The sequence below is a fragment of the Ascidia mentula genome, chromosome 7 (genome assembly GCF_947561715.1).
Source record: "Ascidia mentula chromosome 7, kaAscMent1.1, whole genome shotgun sequence".
NCBI classification, from domain to species: Eukaryota; Metazoa; Chordata; class Ascidiacea; order Phlebobranchia; family Ascidiidae; genus Ascidia; species Ascidia mentula.
This window is the reverse complement of record NC_138572.1, coordinates 12,254,834-12,269,482: the sequence shown is the minus strand read 5'-3', so window position 1 is coordinate 12,269,482 and position 14,649 is coordinate 12,254,834. Positions and strand designations below refer to the sequence as shown.

Sequence of the window (14,649 nt, the reverse complement as noted above, 5' to 3'; positions counted from 1 at the left end):
CACTCAGTATGGGTATTAATGCTGATAGCCTTCAAAACGTGATTTTTGGGATTTAATACTAATATGCGGCCTCCAGGCAAGGTCACTCACATGCAAAGAGTAAAGTACTACATTTATAGATGTGTTCTATCTACAAATATGCAGGCATGTGAGGTAAAAACACTATATACAAGCTAATACCAAACTAACTAATCATACTTCACAGTTAACAAATCTGTTTTAATACCAAAATACTAATTAGGTTACAAAAAACACTGAAACTGAAGATGGAGGAATTACTTTACATACACAGTGAGTGAGTACAAAGAAGTTCCATGATCGCAAATGCTACAACAAAATGTGATGACAAATTGGAGAATCATTTTACATTTGACAATTATAGGAGCCTACAAAAATCATTACACTCATGCTGATCTATAAAATTTGAAATTGCTACTTTTGATAAGTTTCCAGTGCAAAATAAACAAGCTCCATTTTCATCTGTTTGTTCAAGTGATGCAATCTCTCGGTCAGTTTACACTAGTGTTCCACCTTGCATGTCAGTCAAAAGAAGCTGCTGACCAGACTGTTGATAGCTGTAATGAGCTAAGCTGCAAGCTTTTTGGCAGGAAATTAATTGCTTGTTGCCACATACAGTACCATCATTTGATGTTTACTTATGAAAGTTTTCAGAAATGTACTCTTCCAAAGTGACAAACTGTTTTTTTCATCTTTTTCACAAATCTTACCCATGAAATTTTTTGTGTATGATGGCACATATCCAAAACTACAAGTACTGTTTGGGCAAGTTGTGCTGCAAAATTCGCTGCTAGCATATGGGACTGCACAATTTTTCGAGTGTGTTCTTCAGGAGTTTGATTTGTTTCCTTTATTACTTCTATAGTGGCAGGCAGATACTTTTTTAAAACCCAAGTTCCGGGCAAAATGTCTCTTAGAGAATAACCTTTAAAAGCTTTTCTGAAGCCACCTTCACAAAAACTATTTTTTTAATTTGAATATCAACTTCCTTTCGGTACTCCACGTGAAATTGCAAATATGGAATTCTGAAAGTTTAATTCTAGTGGTGGTTGCTTTCATTGCACTACTGAGAGGCTTTTTGGAATGATATATTCACTTTTCACACATGGTTTAGAGTTATTTGTAGCCCACTTACTATTTTCCTTCTTTTCATGCTTGGTAACTCTACACTGTCATTTGATGAAAAGTGTAAAACTTTATCATCATCATTGCAGGACAACTTTGTTTGCTTGCAAATTGCTCTTATGTGTAGAACTCGAAAATTAGGAAGTTGATTCAACAAGATGCATGAAGGACCTTGCTCTCCAGCTAAAATGACACAAGTCAAACCTTGACCTTCAAATGAAAAATGTCTGTTACAAGCCTCTTTAATGTTTTCAATGGTGATTTCGTCGAACAAGTAAGGAACAAATTCCCGAGCTCCAATCTTAGAATATTTTTGGGCTTTTCCCGAAACTTCAGGGCTACATCTTTGTACTGTTAAAGATTTTTTTTCACAATCTGTGCGTAATTACCCTTTGGTGCCTTATTTTCGGGATCTTTCGACCGCCTCTGCTTCATCTCTTCTTTAAATTTATGCCATGCATTGGCCATTTTTAGACAATTAAGCAGTAGAAAAATACATATGATGATGTAGAAAAATCAAGAAATAAGCTTCGCGCGTAACACGCACTGGACCATACCGTGTTTTCAAATTATTTTAGCTTTAGGTTAATTTTATGGGTAGACACTTAAACCACCTCACGGACGGGCGAAACGGGATTTCCCCGTTTCATGCGTGGCTACTCAACATTAGTTTTCACGAAGACTTTGCAATATTATAACTCTAATATTTAGTTTGTGTATGCAAAAACGTTGTTACACACTAAGAGCATGTTGTTTTTTTGGTAGATTTGCCTAAAGACCAAGAATTTTGATACTTTAGGACGTTTGTAGCATTGCCGAAGCATGTGGTGAACGAAACAAACGTTTCGTTGATGGAATATGTTTTGCTTGCTTTTAAAATACCTCTATACAATGCCTTGATAACTATTTTAGTTCAGAAAGAATGATATTTCCAACAAACATGTCTGAAAAGCTACTTTAACATATCACGAAAACCGGGGAAATCCCGTTTCGCCCGTCCGTGAGGTGGTTTAAGGGTTGAATTCACCAAGTTAGATTAATCCAAGATTAAGCTAATCCTGGATTAAACATGGGATTATCCCATAATGCCCTATTCACCAACCGGGATTATATTTTAATCCAGGATTAAAGTACCGAAAATTTAATCCTGCTATACCCCAGGTTTAAGGTTGGATTAAGCCGAATTTGACAACGTTAGAGGTGTTTTAAAATTATGAAACTTGGTAAAATTTCCTAAAAACGTCTGAGAAATATATTTTAATCAAAAATTTGCAAAAAAAGTTTAAAAATAAAAATTTTTAAAAATCTCCTTAGATACGACTAGTGGGTATTGTAAAACATATCATGGATGTAATAGATTTATTGGATTTCATTGAAAACGATACAAGTGAGCACAATACAACAATCAGAAGTATACGTGATAGAATAAACCCTCTGAAAAAGTTTAATGAAGCAGAATTTACAAGTCGATTTAGGTTTTGCAAGGGAAATGTGATTCAGTTATTACAGTTAATAGGGAATGATCTATACTGTGTCACTACGAAGAACTAAATATATGCACTGCTTTGAGATTTTTTGCAACAGGGCATTTCCAAAAGACAGATGGTGATCTAATAGGCATTAGCCAATCATCTTCATGCCGAATTATTCACAGAGTGTCAAAAGCAGTGGCAAAGAGACACAAAATGTTCATTGATTTTCCATCTAATGAATTGTTGCAAATTGTTAAAGCCAAGTTCTATGAAGTGGCTAGTTTTCCAAATGTGATTGGTGCAATTGATTGTTCACATGTCCCCATAGTCTCGCCTGGTGGAGATACTGCAGAAATATATCGAAACAGAAAGGGATATTTCTCCATCAATGTGCAAGCTGTCTGTGATCCTGATATGCTCTTCACCAATCTGGTTTGTCGATGGCCCGGTTCCACTCATGACTGCAGGATATTTGACAACAGTCACTTGTGTCACCAACTAGAAAACAAATTAATGGAAGGGTTACTACTTGGTGATGGAGGATATGCTTGCAGAAATTATATGATGACACCACTTCTAAATCCGAGCAACCAGAAAGAAAGAAATTACAATTCTTCACACATTACCACAAGAACAAAAATTGAGCGTGCATTTGGAGTTTGGAAACAACGTTTTCGCTGTTTGAGGATTCCAATCAGAACAAATGTAAAAAATACACTTACCATTATAGTTGCCACAGCCTGCTTACACAACTATGCTGTGCGAAAGGGTGAAGTTTTCGAAGAGTTTGATGACCCCAATGAACATATCAGTGTACTTGATGCATCCAATAACAATCAAGAACCATCTGTTGCAGGTCGGGTTTTACGAAACCATTACACAAAATTTTTAAAAAATACAACTGAAAAATATGGTGATTTTGTTAGGTAAGAACAGAAAGAAGGTGGTCAGAATAGAAAAAGAACAGAAAAGAAATAATCACAATATACAAATACAGTGAATGGAACTGAATTGGCATGCAAACATCAGAATACAAGATTATTCTGCCTTGTGTTTTTTAATTTCTGCTCATATATCTGCATTTTAATTTCATGTTCTTTCATTCTTTGCTCAATTTCAAGTTGTAACAGATTCATTTTTTGTCATGCAGTTGTTCTGCAATTGATTTCTTTTCAGTGTCTACTACCAAAATCATTTCTGGTTTGGTATAAACATCTTTGACACTGGAATAAACTGCAACAAAGCAAATATTAATAGTATGACTAATGTGAAAAATGGTGTGATATGTGTCACCTGAGGCTGAAGTGTTAGTATCTGTGCAATCAGTTAAATCTAATACTGCATCGTCATCAAATTCATTAGACAATGGATTGAGAACCATTGATATTAAAGCTGCAAAGTATATTAATTACAATGTATACAGACAATAGTAGTGGTTTTAGAAGTAGATGTGCATGACATAAACAATTCAACTTTCTCTGAAGTGCTGTCTGATGAAATTGATGGTGGTCCACCTCCTGTTTTTACACGCTCTCTTCTATTGAAAGCAGCACTTTTTTTGCTTGATGCTTTCATATTTTTCCACAGCCATTTAAGCTGCTCGATCGACCTTGATTGACTAACTGAACTGCTGTTAAACTCTTGTTCTATTTTCTTCCAAGCATCATCTTTTTGTTAAATGATCAGATTTTTTGCATTCTACTACGTCATGATATGACTCAATCAAGGAAATCAAAAGATCTTTTTCCAATGAGCTAAAGTTTGCTGAACGAGGCATTATCACTAATTAAACTGAAATCCGCAGAAATAGAGCTATATTAAATTAATTGAATACATTGTAATTATAAAAATGCAACTGCTACAATTCTCATGCACAATCAGAAGCCATAAAATTGATAATATTAATGAAACTTCTGTGTTTTTGACATATTCAATACACTTTTACACGTTTGGAATGACTACATTCGCCAAAATTGCCACTCGCGCTTTCTGGTGACTCAGCAAAATCGTGGATTAACTATTTAATCTGGATTAAACCTTGGATTAAGTTATCCCGGTTTAATCTTGGTTGGTGACTACCAGTTTAACTCCAGGCTTAAACCGGGATTAATTAATCCTGGATTAAGCCCTAATCCGGATTAAGTTAATCCTGCTTGGTGAATTCGACCCTTAGGGTTTAAACCGGGATAACTTAATCCAAGGTTTAATCCAGATTAAATAGTTAATCCACGATTTTGCTGAGTCACCAGAAAGCGCGAGTGGCAATTTTGGCGAATGTAGTCATTCCAAACGTGTAAAAGTGTATTGAATATGTCAAAAACACAGAAGTTTCATTAATATTATCAATTTTATGGCTTCTGATTGTGCATGAGAATTGTAGCAGTTGCATTTTTATAATTACAATGTATTCAATTAATTTAATATAGCTCTATTTCTGCGGATTTCAGTTTAATTAGTGATAATGCCTCGTTCAGCAAACTTTAGCTCATTGGAAAAAGATCTTTTGATTTCCTTGATTGAGTCATATCATGACGTAGTAGAATGCAAAAAATCTGATCATTTAACAAAAAGATGATGCTTGGAAGAAAATAGAACAAGAGTTTAACAGCAGTTCAGTTAGTCAATCAAGGTCGATCGAGCAGCTTAAATGGCTGTGGAAAAATATGAAAGCATCAAGCAAAAAAAGTGCTGCTTTCAATAGAAGAGAGCGTGTAAAAACAGGAGGTGGACCACCATCAATTTCATCAGACAGCACTTCAGAGAAAGTTGAATTGTTTATGTCATGCACATCTACTTCTAAAACCACTACTATTGTCTGTATACATTGTAATTAATATACTTTGCAGCTTTAATATCAATGGTTCTCAATCCATTGTCTAATGAATTTGATGACGATGCAGTATTAGATTTAACTGATTGCACAGATACTAACACTTCAGCCTCAGGTGACACATATCACACCATTTTTCACATTAGTCATACTATTAATATTTGCTTTGTTGCAGTTTATTCCAGTGTCAAAGATGTTTATACCAAACCAGAAATGATTTTGGTAGTAGACACTGAAAAGAAATCAATTGCAGAACAACTGCATGACAAAAAATGAATCTGTTACAACTTGAAATTGAGCAAAGAATGAAAGAACATGAAATTAAAATGCAGATATATGAGCAGAAATTAAAAAACACAAGGCAGAATAATCTTGTATTCTGATGTTTGCATGCCAATTCAGTTCCATTCACTGTATTTGTATATTGTGATTATTTCTTTTCTGTTCTTTTTCTATTCTGACCACCTTCTTTCTGTTCTTACCTAACAAAATCACCATATTTTTCAGTTGTATTTTTTAAAAATTTTGTGTAATGGTTTCGTAAAACCCGACCTGCAACAGATGGTTCTTGATTGTTATTGGATGCATCAAGTACACTGATATGTTCATTGGGGTCATCAAACTCTTCGAAAACTTCACCCTTTCGCACAGCATAGTTGTGTAAGCAGGCTGTGGCAACTATAATGGTAAGTGTATTTTTTACATTTGTTCTGATTGGAATCCTCAAACAGCGAAAACGTTGTTTCCAAACTCCAAATGCACGCTCAATTTTTGTTCTTGTGGTAATGTGTGAAGAATTGTAATTTCTTTCTTTCTGGTTGCTCGGATTTAGAAGTGGTGTCATCATATAATTTCTGCAAGCATATCCTCCATCACCAAGTAGTAACCCTTCCATTAATTTGTTTTCTAGTTGGTGACACAAGTGACTGTTGTCAAATATCCTGCAGTCATGAGTGGAACCGGGCCATCGACAAACCAGATTGGTGAAGAGCATATCAGGATCACAGACAGCTTGCACATTGATGGAGAAATATCCCTTTCTGTTTCGATATATTTCTGCAGTATCTCCACCAGGCGAGACTATGGGGACATGTGAACAATCAATTGCACCAATCACATTTGGAAAACTAGCCACTTCATAGAACTTGGCTTTAACAATTTGCAACAATTCATTAGATGGAAAATCAATGAACATTTTGTGTCTCTTTGCCACTGCTTTTGACACTCTGTGAATAATTCGGCATGAAGATGATTGGCTAATGCCTATTAGATCACCATCTGTCTTTTGGAAATGCCCTGTTGCAAAAAATCTCAAAGCAGTGCATATATTTAGTTCTTCGTAGTGACACAGTATAGATCATTCCCTATTAACTGTAATAACTGAATCACATTTCCCTTGCAAAACCTAAATCGACTTGTAAATTCTGCTTCATTAAACTTTTTCAGAGGGTTTATTCTATCACGTATACTTCTGATTGTTGTATTGTGCTCACTTGTATCGTTTTCAATGAAATCCAATAAATCTATTACATCCATGATATGTTTTACAATACCCACTAGTCGTATCTAAGGAGATTTTTAAAAATTTTTATTTTTAAACTTTTTTTGCAAATTTTTGATTAAAATATATTTCTCAGACGTTTTTAGGAAATTTTACCAAGTTTCATAATTTTAAAACACCTCTAACGTTGTCAAATTCGGCTTAATCCAACCTTAAACCTGGGGTATAGCAGGATTAAATTTTCGGTACTTTAATCCTGGATTAAAATATAATCCCGGTTGGTGAATAGGGCATTATGGGATAATCCCATGTTTAATCCAGGATTAGCTTAATCTTGGATTAATCTAACTTGGTGAATTCAACCCTAAGTGTCTACCAATTTTATGGCACAGTCAACACAAAAACATTACAAATAAATGTTAAATTGTATATTTTCACTTTAATAGCTATCACTGCTCGTTCAAATAAATATCGCATTCAATAAACTTCCAATTCGTTCGACTTTAAGGAAAAAAGTGCAAGTAGAGGTTTTGAATTGGGAAACACTTGGCACTGGCACGTCTCGGCCACGTCGAGACAGCGAAAAAAATTCAAATCACTTTGCGTTTGCAAATTACTTTTCATTTGCAAATCATTTTCATTTTCAAAAAACTTTTCATTTGCAATTTGATTTGTATTTACAAATTCCTTTTCATTTGCGAATTACTTTTCATTTGCAATTTGATATTTATTTGCATATTAATTTTCATTTGCAAATCATTTTTAATTTTATTTTGATGTCCATTGTTGATTTTTTGGGTGGCGCTCAGAGGCCACCATAGTAGTAAACCCCCGTGCTGTATCTAAGCAAGTTCGGCAAGCCTTTTGCCGATAGGACCTTTTCCAAACTAGTGAAAATTGCTTGTTTCGGGGTATGGTTGCAAATGAAATACCCACGGCCCAATTATAAGGTGTAATAGTTAGATTTTTGGTTTGTAACACACCAATGTAATGTGAAGTCAGGAAAAAATTTCAATTCTTGCCCAGTGATAGTTGTTTTTATGTAACAGCCCATTGAAATATCGCATTTTTTCTCAAATATGGTGAAAATTCCAAAAAATAGTTTTCTGAACTTTGTTTATATCTATCTTACTTGTGAGGATTTTTTTGTACACAAGCTTTGTAGTGCTGCAGTAAGCATTATGCAAACATCTATTACCAGTAATAAATCAAAATCTGTATAAAAATTTTCAAAAATTTGTTGCTATGCCATTCGCTTGTGTTTGTTTCAGCATCTATTCATTCGAAATACTCACAAGCTTGTGTTTTATTCAAAGTAGCTCAAATTTACACTATAAGTGTGCTTTTATGGACAATTTCAACTTCACTGATATCATGTGTAGTTTTTCCACAAAGAACCTTGCAAATCATGCATTCTTTTTGTGTTTTCCAAAAAACAACCACGAAGAAATCAAAGAAGAGAAACAGAGTAAAAAAAGAACAAACACAATATTCAGCCATGTTGTGAAACTTTTCATGCAATTTTTTACACATATTGTCACACTGAATGTTTGAAACTGTATAAATTTCTTTTGAACTGCTCTAGCTGTTGTCTAAAGTTGCTCGACTGACCTTGTCGAAACCTTTCTTTGAATGGAGAAATTGAATTGCATTTTCAAATGTGTTGTGGATATGAAGGTTTCTTTGTGATATCCATGTACATCGTAATGCAAAACAGTTATTTGGGTCTGATACTACAACTGGCACCCATTCATGTAACAACATTTGCTTGTCGTTTGGTCTCAGAAATACCCCCTACTTGCCACATTTTACCTCCTAATGCATTTTGGATCTGTTTTACTAAAACTTCTGATGTTGCACAGTACAAGGTTTTCTTGATTCATGTACAAGCTGATTAATTACAGGACAAAAATATCTAGCCGACTCATTCCTTTTCTACCACAACGACCATTATCTTGTATTTGCTTCGCAGGTTTTATGACGTCACAGTGAACATTCAACACGCTCGTAATTTTTATGCCGAGGGTTCAAGCGATCTCTGTACTTACAGTACCGACTCCATTTTCATTATAACGGCGCGTTGCTGGTCGTATTGCAAACAACGCCAAAAATTTGCAAAAAAATTAGCATTATGTATATTGATCAAAATTCGTCAAAACATTATTGTCGACTTTTGTTGACGCAAGAACCTGTTTTTCCATCCTAGTACATCCAAATGAATGTATTTTTGCGCGGCCAAGGCGACGCAATGACGATTTCATTTACCGTCTGCATATAGACGCTCGGGGTCATTAGCAAAAGTGACTTAAATTTATCTGTAGAATATCATAATGGTTGAGTGAACATCACGAACTGAATGAGCAAATCCATTTCCATTAGTTGGATGAAGTGTGTCCGAACTTTTTCCATTCCAATCTAATCACAAATATTAACATAAGCGGCGAGAGAACAAGTTACCAACAAATTACTTACTTGCTAAATCATTACATTCCTCTTTTACAGATGTTGTGTTTCAATCCCTACCGATACACACATATTTAGCATTTCCACAACCTAAACGTTCTAATCTGAATAACAATATTGTTAATTATAGCGTTGGTATTTCCAATCCCAATAATGGTTCTGTGGCAATTTACTTGACACCAGGACACAATGCAAACACTGATCCACTTTTCGCAAATATCCTGGAGTAACTTCTTTCACCAACGGTGGAATCGTCGAGTTGAAAATATCTTCACCTCTGCTGATAGTTATTGGAAAAGCTGGTCCGTTATCAACTGAACAATCTGGAGCTGAAAGAAGTCTTAATTTTTACTTTAACATACGTCAAATGAAAACATCGACCATACCAATTTTATCAATACTTGCAACAATCATCAGTATTTTTGTCATCGCGTTTTTAACGTTGACTTCTGGGATAAAACTTGTGTTTAATCTAAAAAAATGATACAATATATTCGTAAGTAAACTCCAATAAAAAATCTGGAATGTCAAATTACTTGGGAAACATAGTATAACCCAATATAATGTTTGCCCAAGTTCCAACTCTGTTTGCATAATGATAATAGAAAGTTGAATATACAGCGGATGAAACGGAAATTCCGGCATCGTGAGGTGTTCCCCATTCCTATATGTGTTCCAATGTTATAATACAATTTAAATTACTACAAGACGGGCCTTCTGGTAATAACCTCATGGAAACCAATAACAGTGATAAGTAGAAGCGCATGAAGTGGATTGCTAATAATTGGACGCTTGATGCCGATGCTATTAGCAGTTTGTTACCTTCTCATTTTTAATCAAGTAAAATACATCGCAAAGATTTGGAATTGCGTGATTCAAATTATCTCGGCATTCAGCAATGTAAATCATTTCAAAATTTCCTTCACGAATTGTTGAGCTGTACTGAGTTCTGCCATCTGTATTTGGACGATTACTGCCTACCTTCAAAAAAAATTTCAAAAAATATAGGCATACTACAAAATTAAGTTATTTTGTGTGTTATAATGTACTCGCAATTGCATGTTTGAAAGTGAATGATCGAAGTTTCCAATAAATATCATTACATAAAAAGGATCAGATTTTCTTGAGGAGATTGCAATATTGTAAGTTTCGCATCTGCAATGATCGCGAGGTTAAATAATTTTAAGTTATTTTTATTCTTGAACCTGTCCCCAAGATCACTCAATCTGTGTTAATTTTTAATAATATTTTTACTTGTAATCATTTCCAAAGTACAGATTTCCACCACATGAAGGGAAGTACATCTGAAAAAGACATCACCAATTATGACCAACATTTAAAAATAGCAGAAACAAGGGCCTTACCGCCATTCCGTTACTTGTAAACATATTGCGGCCTGCATTTGGCAAGTAATAGTAATTTCCAGCATGATATTCGTAAGAATAAAAACTTGGAATCAAAGACGAAACTTCTAAGGATCTGTTTTCCAAAATATCCAAACCTTTTTTGAATTCAAAGTAGGCGACTACATGAAAAGTAAATACTGATCAGTAAAAAAATTTTACAAAAATTTAAAGGATCATTTTTCACAAACTTTGTTTTGGTTTCAGTGAATAATGTTTTGAAAAAAGATTGTAAAGATTTCCTCCGTATGATTGTAGAACTTTATCATTTGTGTAATATTCGAATATCGATGAATTTTCGTTTGTATTTACTTGAAAGATGTTGGAAACATGTCGAACCATAAGATCTTCAGCCTCAAAAATGTTAATTTAAATAAGAACTGAAGATGCTGTTTTTAAGCAAAACATTTTTTCTTAAAATAAACTGCGTTCAGACAGAAGGTACATATTATTGTGAAATCGAGTAACTGCTTTTACGAAACACCAACGAAAAGTAAATGTAGTGGAAGGATTTTCAACTTACATTCATAAGGTAGTAAGCAGCATTTTTGTAGTCATTGTGAACAGCTCTATGAGCAGATCCAAATGTAAACATGTTTTCCCGATTCGATTTTTCAACCACCATTGTTTGGAATCACAATTATTACAAAACGTGTTATACCTGCTCGGTACTATGCGACTTTGATGGTTGAATATAATAATATCCATTTTTATTTGTTCGCGAATCTTTTATCGCCTTACAGGAAGTTGCCGGCTTACATGAGGACTCGTTTTGGGCAAAAACTGCACCAGAAGAGTTGTGGTTTGCATCTATCATGTCATATTAAAGAACAGTTCCCATTATCGTGATGCTATTGTTTAACACGCAATTGCTTTGTCCCGACACCAACCTGTTACAATTAGTCACGGGCACTTTCCAAACTCACGTCAACTCGATTAGAACGAAGGAACATTCATGATTCATGCTAGATGACATAAGTAGCGCTCCGTCCACCTCATTAAAACGTTCAACACCAAATTTGTCATAACCTTTAACACTAACGTCATTTTTTAAGTAGTCTTCCTTTTACCTGAACCCAATTAACTGCACTCTCTCTGGCTATATATTCCAATCAAATTCATCATGTAACCAGAGAGAAAGAGAGAGAGAGAGAGAGAGAGAGAGGGAGAGAGAGAGAGAGAGAGAGAGAGAGAGAGAGAGAGAGAGAGGGAGACACAAAGAGACAAGTAAAAGACCAAGAGAGACAAAAGGGGTTGATTGTCGCCTAGTTATACGAGCTATTGTTTGGGACCAGTTTCTATGCGATGTTTGTAAGATGTCGATGTGTTTTGTTGTTTTAATGAATATAATTGGAGGGTAAATCTTAAAGGTCTGCAGACTTTGTTTAAACAGTAGAGCAGGAGTCAGATATACGGCAGTGTTATATTTTGTACTACGCCCCAGTTCCGGGTAAGTGCAAATTCACATAATTACCAACTGAAGGTGGTGGATTATGTGTCTGAAAAAAAAAATAGTTTTCACTAATCAGAACTTTGCAAAGTTTCCAATATATTAAACCCACCTTTAATTCGACGGCAATATAAACTGTCAACCCAAATAAAGTAGGGAGAAATATCAGAATCATTCCATAAATACAAATCTCTACAGTTGTCAAACTTCTTTTTTCTTTACTTTGGTGCATTTTGTTTGGATTTCCAACTGTAATTGCAGAAAAAACTAAAACAAAGATATAAATACAAAATGTGTAACTGAACTTTGATTTACGGCTGGCGTTCGATGCATCCCGTCTTGCCCACACATATGTACGTTGCCATACACGTTATTGTCCATTTCACACACTAGAAGATTTTAGTTCATTTGAATTAACAAACGCGAGTAGTTTCAATTACGAAATTTTACTTCTAGTGTTGTTGCCACCTTTACGAGACTATCGTAGAGTCATGAATGTCCTTTAAGCAAGAACGTGGGTTGCTAAAATTACATGAAAACGCTTGTACAAACATGGCTACCTCTCTGCGGATGAGATAAAACAATGTTTTGACTTGAAACGCTTCATCAAGGTATGTTTTCATATTGTTACTTTCTAAATATTGAAATGCATTGAACAAACAACACTCGTTTTATTCAGTGGCCACCGAATTGTCAAAACACCAACTCACGTCCCACGTGTTGTTGTTTGGTGACAACTCAAGTCAGTGGATTCCGTTTGCTGCTTTGTTAAATCTCTTTCTTAGAACAATATTCAATGTTTTACATTGACACAACATTTATATCTTCAAAATTTAAACCCGCTCACAATTTCCAAAGTTAAGATTTTCCTGAATATCGACCAAATGGCCGAGTACAAATGGACCCACTTGGCACACAGTTGTTTCTACACATAACGCCCTTTAGTGTTTTTTATTTTTATTTTACGCCCTTTATTGCAGAAACATTTTAAACTATTATGTCTCATTAGTTCAGCGGGTGACAGAGGTGTAGAAGCATTGAAATATTTGCATTATATATAACTGAACCAAAGCATTATTGGTTTCTAAGTTGCCATTTGGCTATGGCGCGTTCCACATCGGTTTGTCTCCGGTGGTTTGTACATAGTTAGCTACCCAATCTTTCGACGCCGACTACAGTGACCACCAAGTGGAGTAGTCTCTTCCTGTTAACTGACAAAATCTATCACCAGCGTCACATTAGTGAGCACTGTCTGCAGCTCATTGATAATCATTGGCTCCATTGCCTCTATTTAAATTTGGTATTACATTATAAATCAATTTTTCCAGAATCTAGCCCTCTGGTTGGCATTGTACTCTATGAGCGACACCAATTTATTTTGATAATAAGTCAATGTTATGAAATTATCAGAAGTTTTAAATTGGAGAGTCAGCTGAATAAGAAACTGAGGACGCCCGTCCAGGCAAAATCGATTTTTCAGTATTGCTAAACCAGCTAACTCCAATTTGAAACTTCTGATAGTTTCATAACATTGTTATATGCATGTATATATAATCTTTCATTATATTTTGAATATTTTACTCATGCGTGGTGGAATTGCCAATGTTTACAAAACAATTTTAAAACATGAACATGACGATGGACCAGTTTCCAAAATTGCTGGACTGGATCGCGCGTCATTTACGTCAGCATTCCAACGCTTTGATGACGTCATACACTCGCCTGATGAGTCAGTTTTACTCCAGTGCTTCATTTCAACACAGTAAACTGTACGTTGATCCTTCCAGGTTTCAGTGCTCGCTAGCGCCACCCTCAAGGAAGTGGCCACTTCACGCGCCAACGAACTTGTGACGCCAGCGTACAAAGTGGTGTATGACGTATTCACAGATGACGCGAATATGTTTGACTCTGCAACTTTTGCCGTAAAACTCCGAATCAAATACGATTACTTCTGTGTAAACGTCAGTCCCTGTGGATAATTTTGGTTTATTTCTTTGAAGTTTTAAAATTCGCCAATATCAGCTACAGCAAACTAAAGGTGCTTTTATTTAAACTTGGAGTTTGTGCAATAAATAGCTATATTTGCAGTTATTGCATGGTTACCGATATTAACAACTCTCCGGTGACACTGGCGTAAATTCAGTTTGTTTCGAATCAAAATCATTTGGTTTATGGGTGAAAATTCCAAGTCAAGGAGTAGTTTAATGCGGGGAAGTAAAAATAACGCAGTACATTGGTGATGTAGAATCGAAAAATGTACTTGCCAAAAGACCTAATTTAGTTTTAGTAAAGTTCATGTCACATTAGATTATGTCAATTTGTGGAACTGCAGCAGGTGGCGTTTTACTTTCACTAACTGTCAGTCGCAGTGTTCGTCAGTAACCTTA

At 35.1% G+C, this 14,649-nt stretch overlaps 2 pseudogenes; both read right to left on the bottom strand.

The window, feature by feature from the left end:
- Positions 1-514: 514 nt before the first annotated feature.
- Positions 515-1,611, bottom strand: LOC145909588 (uncharacterized; annotated as a pseudogene).
- A 7,646-nt stretch (positions 1,612-9,257) lies between these two features.
- LOC145909587 (uncharacterized) lies at positions 9,258-11,437 on the bottom strand (annotated as a pseudogene).
- Positions 11,438-14,649: the final 3,212 nt, after the last annotated feature.